The sequence below is a fragment of the Triticum dicoccoides genome, chromosome 7B, assembly GCF_002162155.2.
Source record: "Triticum dicoccoides isolate Atlit2015 ecotype Zavitan chromosome 7B, WEW_v2.0, whole genome shotgun sequence".
Classification (NCBI taxonomy): domain Eukaryota; kingdom Viridiplantae; phylum Streptophyta; class Magnoliopsida; order Poales; family Poaceae; genus Triticum; species Triticum dicoccoides.
This window is the reverse complement of record NC_041393.1, coordinates 368,327,919-368,334,910: the sequence shown is the minus strand read 5'-3', so window position 1 is coordinate 368,334,910 and position 6,992 is coordinate 368,327,919.

The following is a 6,992-nucleotide window of genomic DNA, read 5'->3' as shown; positions in this document are numbered from 1 at the left end:
AAAGGAAGATATGTTGTTACCAGGGAGGAAGCAGTTGAACACGAGGGGAGAGCGGAGGCAGCTCGCCAACATGCCGCAGCTCAGGAGGCGGTTGCTGCTGCATCTCAGTACGACCCCGGCTACAACTACGGATATTAGCCAGGCGATCCTTGGTATTAGACCAACTTAGGCCAAAGCCTAAGCTTGGGGGAGTACGTATTTCTCACCGACTTTACATTCATGCTCACACACTATTCTAATCGTCGGTGCTCACACTCTTTCATTGTATTATCTATGCTAGTTTAAATTTCTTTTGCTAGTTTTCTTCTTGTGTGTTTGATAAACCTTAAGAAAAATCAAAAAAATTAGTTAGTTTAATTTCCATGCTTGTAGTAGTAATTAAAATGAAAACCCAAAAAGATTTCTCGATCTTCTTCTTACTCGTTGGGAGCTTTCCCGTGTAAATAGTTTTCTTTTCTTTTCTTTTCTTTTCTTTGGGGGTCGAGAGTAGAAGAACATATTGAAAATGTTTAGTCGCTCTCACATGCATGATTGTTTATTTAACTTAGAGCCCATATTACTTTGTCTTCTCTCTTGAGTTGAATTCTTGCAGATTCCAGCTTAGTCCAATGCACGTGCACTATTATTATTATACACATCGTTCGGTCGTGCAAGTGAAAGGCAATAATGACGATATATGATGGACTGATTGAGATGAGAAAAGCTAGTATGAACTCGACCTCTCTTGTTTTTGTAAATATGATGAGTTCATCGTTCCTGATTCAGCTTATTATGAGGTAAACATATTTGCAATGACATTTAGAGATTATAGTTGCTTGTGCCATGCTTGATTAGCTATGAGTTATAATGGTTTACCTTGTGTGCCAACATGCTATTAGAATGATTATGATGTGGTATGATGGGATGGTATCCTCCTTTGAATGAATTGAGTGACTCGACTTGGCACATGTTCACGCATGTAGTTGAAACAAATCAACATATATAGCCTTCATGATATTTATGTTCATGGTAGATTATATCCTACTCATGCTTGTACTCGGTGTGAATTAATTTTAATGCAAGTTCATGACTATTGTCGCTCTCTCAGTTGGTCGCTTCCCAGTCTTTTGCTAGCCTTCACCTGTACTAAGCGGGAATATTGCTTGTGCATCCAAACTCCTTAAACCCCAAAGTTGTTCCATATGAGTCCACTATACCTTCCTATATGCGGTATTTACCTGCCGTTCCAAGTAAATTTGTATGTGCCAAACTCCAAACCTTCAAATGAAATTCTGTTTTGTATGCTCGAGTAGCTCATGTTTCAACTAGGGCTGCCTATATCTTCCACGCTAGGTGGGTTATTCTCAAGAGGAGTGGACTCCGCTCCTCATTCACGAGAAAGGGCCTGTAACCAGGATGCCCAGTCCCATGATCCAAAAAGATCAAAGCAAATCAAAATAATTAAACAAAACTCCCCCAGGGTTGTTGTTAGTTGGAGGCACTCGTTGTTTCGAGCAAGCCATGGATTGATGCTTGTTGGTGGTTGGGGGAGTATAAACCTTTACCATTCTGTTTGGGAACTGCCTATAATGCATGTAGTATGGAAGATACATCCATCTCATAGTTGTTGCGTTGACAGCAAAAGTATGCCGCCCAAAATGTTATTCAATCTCTATTTTAAAATCGAGCTCTGGCACCTCTACAAATCCCTACTTCCCTCTGCGAAGGGCCTATCTATTTACTTTTATGTTGAGTCATCACCTTCTTAGTAAAAGCACCCGCTGGAGAGCACACTGTCATTTGCATTCATTACTATTGGTTTATATTGGGTATGACTTGACTGGATCTCTTTTACCATGAATTACAATGTTTAGTCAGTCCTTGATCTTTAAAGGTGCTCTGCATTTATGTTTTGTGGTCTCAGAAAGGGCTAGCGAGATACCATTTTGTTATATCATGTTATGATTGTTTTGAGAAAGTGTTGTCATCCGAGTTTTATTATTATGGCTCGCTAGCTGATTATGCTATTGATATGAGTAATTGTGAGACCTAGTTGTTATTGTGAGTATGGTTAGTTCATAATATTTGTTGAAACCTGAATGCTGGCTTTGCATGTTTACAACAACAAGAGCAAACAGAGTTTGTAGAAGTTTTTCTTTATCAATTTCAGTTTATCAATTGAATTGCTTGAGGACAAGCAAAGGTTTAAGCTTGGGGGAGTTGATACGTCTCCAACGTATCTACCTTTCCAAACACTTTTGCCCTTGTTTTGGACTCTAACTTGCATGATTTTAATGAAACTAACTCGGGCTGACGCTGTTTTCAGCAGAACTGCCATGATGTTGTTTTATGTGTAGAAAACAAAAGTTCTTGGAATGTCCTAAAAATCCACGGAGGCACTTTTTGGAAAATATAAAAAATACTAGTGAAAGAATCAAGACCAGGGGGCCCACACCCTGTCCACGAGGGTGGGGGCGCACCCACCCCCTTGGGCGCGCCCCCCTGTCTCGTGGGCCCCCTGAGGCTCCGCCGACCTCAACTCCAACTCCATATATTCCGTCTCGCGGAGAAAAAAATCAGGGAGAAAGTTTCATCGCGTTTTACGATACGGAGCTGTCGCCAAGCCCTAATCTCTCTCAGGAGGGATGATCTAGAGTCCGTTCGGGGCTCCGGAGAGGGGGATTTGTCGCCGTCGTCATCATCAACCATCCTCCATCACCAATTTCATGATGCTCACCGCCGTGCGTGAGTAATTCCATCATAGGCTTGCTGGATGGTGATGGGTTGGATGAGATTTATCATGTAATCAAGTTAGTTTTGTTTGGGTTTGATCCCTAGTATTCACTACGTTCTGAGATTGATGTTGCTATGACTTTGCTATGCTTAGTGCTTGTAACTAGGGCCCGAGTGCCATGATTTCAGATCTGAACCTATTATGTTTTCATGAATATATGTGTGTTCTTGATCCTATCTTGCAAGTCTATAGTCACCTATTATGTGTTATGATCCGACAACCCCGAAGTGACAATAATCAGGATACTTCTCGGTGATGACCATAGTTTGAGGAGTTCATGTATTCACTATGTGCTAATGCTTTGCTCCGGTTTTCTATTAAAAGGAGGCCTTAATATCCCTTAGTTTCCGCTAGGACCCCGCTGCCACGGGAGGGTAGGACAAAAGATGTCATGCAAGTTCTTTTCCATAAGCACGTATGACTATATTCGGAATACATGCCTACATTACATTGATGAATTGGAGCTAGTTCTGTGTCATCCTATGTTATAGCTATTACATGAGGAATCGCATCTGACATAATTATCCATCACTAATCCAATGCCTACGAGCTTTTCACATCTTGTGCTTCGCTTATTTACTTTTCCGTTGCTATTGTTACAATCACTACAAAACCCGAAAACATTACTTTTGCTATCGTTACTTTTATTATCATACTACTTTGCTACTCAATACTCTGCTGCAGATACTAAGTTATCCAGGTGTGGTTGAATTGACAACTCAACTGCTAATACTCAAGAATATTCTTTGGCTCCCCTTGTGTCGAATCAATAAATTTGGGTTGAATACTTTACCCTCGAAAGCTATTGCGATTCCCTACACTTGTGGGTTATCAATGGTGTATTGTTTTATTCCTATCGGCTAGAGAACTTAATGTCTTTTTGCTAATTAATAGGATTACATGCAATGAACTAACCACTGCATGTCATGTTTGGTAGTCTCAAGTCATTGAAAGCATGCACGGCCCACATCTCTCATTGGTTGATATGTCACGAAATAAGAAACGAGGAGGGAGTTAATGTACCGTGCCTAAGTGTTTTGGGATTATTTGGTTTTCGTAAGGTGACTTACACAACATTTTTGGTTACATGCATTAACATTTTATTAGTTAATTCAAAGGTCAAAACTTGGCGCAAAATGCAAAGGGGACCAATAAACTGGTAAACATCAAAGTTCTCTCGTTTGGCCCCAACTAGAGGTCCGGTGAGATGACTATGCTGCACCGGCACGGAGGGGGACGCAGCTTCATTGACTTACCGCACCTGCCTTTGAGTGTATGACACGTGGGCCCAACGGGTGGCTGGCCCACCTGTCATACAGCCAAAGGCAGGTGCAGTAGAGGGCCGAGGAGTAGATGGACAACACACACGTGAATTCAACGCAGTCTGCACTTCTCATATAAAGGCTCCCCGCCAGTCCAATCTACCACGAAATCCTACGCACCTACGCACCCTAACCAAGGGCAAGAGTGATCACTCCAATCGCAAGATAAGTTGACTGAAAGCTAGACCCATGGAGGCGATGAGCGCGAGCATCAGCAGTTGTGCCAGATGGTCAACGATGCCGGCCTGTGGCCCGGCATCGAGGAACGTCTCCAGGTAGTGCTTGAGGCTGTCAGGGCGAGGGGCCGCTTGGACGACAGCTTTGTCTCCTTGTTCGATGAGGTCCTCGTTGGCTTCCTCAACAAGTTCACCATCGTCAAGAAGCTCGCGGACGACCTTGACGTACGCCTCCAGCCCACGCGCCCAGGCTCTGCGATGCCTGCCAACCTCAATGGCCTCTATGGTGACAACCTCTTCGACACACTGGTGGCCCTGCGACTGCCCGCCATCGCGCTGGAGAATGCCCACCTCGAGATCGCGCTCGCCGCGCAGCAGCGCCTGGCGCATCAAGACACCATCGACATAATCACCCATGTCTACGCGCAAATCGTCCACAAGGACTACTACATGCAAGAGGAGGACGATAGGACGCTGGCCTTCTTAGATTGCAGGGCAACCTTGGATGGCATTGTTCAGAAGCACGTTGAGCTCGCCGCCAATGCTGCTGATCCTCACACGTCGGTTGGTGACCCAGTGCACTAGGACATGAGGATGTCGTTGATGGATCCGTATGTATCTTTATCTTTCCGTCAAATCCATGTAGTAGTATATGGTACTACTAGTAATTATCTTACCTTTAGCATCATCTTCATAATTTTTGTACGTACTCCACGCATGAACCGCGCCAGAACCAAACTTCTCATTACTCTAGCGAAAATCGTTATTTCTATCTATCAGTCGTGCCATGGAGCAGAACCAAATTTTACAAGTTACAAGTTCAAAAGGAAAGGCCTGCAGTGTTCACGTCGCACCCCCACAAGGTTGGTCCTGTACGCCGCTCAAGGGGGAATGCGTGCTGTGTTGCATTTTCACTTACAAGTGGGACCACAGTTGAGCAAACCGACTATCGGCAAACCACCACCCCGCCCACCGCGCGATGGCTGAGAAAACAGGAGGGAGAAGAGATGGCTGTAGCATGGACTCCAAGAAAAATTGGTGTCGGATGGGACTCGTGTGGGTGGCGTGTGCCATACTGCTAGACGTGAATGCTAGTTATGGCCCATGCCACCTCACTATATCGAGCCTATATCGAGGTGCTGGTTACGTAGAACAAATTTCCTGGAGTCCGTGCTCAGCCCTCCTCTATCTCTCTTCTCAGCCAACCAGCAGACGCATGGAGCCCATCGTCTGTTTGCTCATATGCGGTCCCGACATGTCAGTGAAAACGCAAGAGGACCCACTGAACCTGCACATCTTTCACCTCGATATGCTGGTGATGAAAAACAAATCCAATAAAGATCTTCGGTGGCCGCTTTTTGAGTTACTCAAGAGTAGTAAGATTCTATTTACTATTTAATCCAAGATGCACATCACGTGGCTTCAACTACCACTCCATTTTCTTGCATGACATGACCTGGATGCTGGATGTCCCATGTGTCGGCAAAAGGAGGAAGAACTCGAGCAAATCTTCGATTGTGCTCTCGGATTAGACAAGTTGTGCCAATTTAAAATTTTATTGTGTAGAATGGATGCAAGTTTTGGTATTGGGAAGAAGAGTACATCAATATATTGATAGAGCGCAATTTAGTACTCCCTCCGACCCAAAATTCGTGTCTTAAATTTGTCTAAATACGGATGTATCAAGTCACATTTTAGTATTAGATACATCCGTATCTAGACAAATCGAAGACAAGAATTTTGGGATGGAGGGAGTAGATGTTCTAGCACTTTTAGCTAGCATAGAGGCTAGAGATGAGACTAGTGCACTTGTTGATAAAATAGAGGCTAGACATGAGACTAGATGCGAGGAAGCAACGTCTACTTCTTTACACTCAAAGAAGAAAGAAGCATGCAAGATTGAGCCTCCGCAGATCAACAATGAATGCATCGAGAAGGCACTAATCCAACTTACAGGAGCAGTTATGGAAGTTAGATATGTGGCACCCCGGCTCAGAGAAACCGGAACGCCACGGATTCCAACCCAGAGATCAAGGAGAAGTCTCTAGAATACGACACTGCTTGACATAGAACAAATCAGCTCTTATTACAAGAATAATAATACACGGGTCTGATGTTACAAAGAAGCACATCAGCACGGCGACACTATGCCTGCGATACTACACTTGCTCTATGCTAGCAGCGGAACAACTCGAAGCAGCGGAAATCTTCTAGCAGCGGAACAATGACGAAGGTGGTGAACTCCACTCCGTAGGGACTCTGGCTGGGACACGATCTAGCTCGCACGAACAGAAACCACGACAAGCAATCAAGCAACCACGGCATCACCTGCAATCTGGCATGACACGCCAGGTCATTACATTGAATGTACTTCCAAGCTCACAACAACCAAAAACATCAAGGCAAGGCAACAATATAGCATTAAGCAGGTTAATTAAATTAACAGTTACCATGATACAACAGCAACTACTAAGCATAATATGAAACTACTACAATACTGATAAATCACCATCTCAGATCTCCATAACCATATCTCTCTAGGCTAACCGGCCAAGCAATATACCATCTCGATCACCTCGTGATCAAAACCAAACGGTGATCTTTCCGGCGATCACAACCATGACCAACACTTGGTCTCAAACGGTGATCTTTCCGGCGATCACAACCATGACCAACACTTGGTCTCAAATGGTGATCTTTCCGGCGATCACTTACCATGAC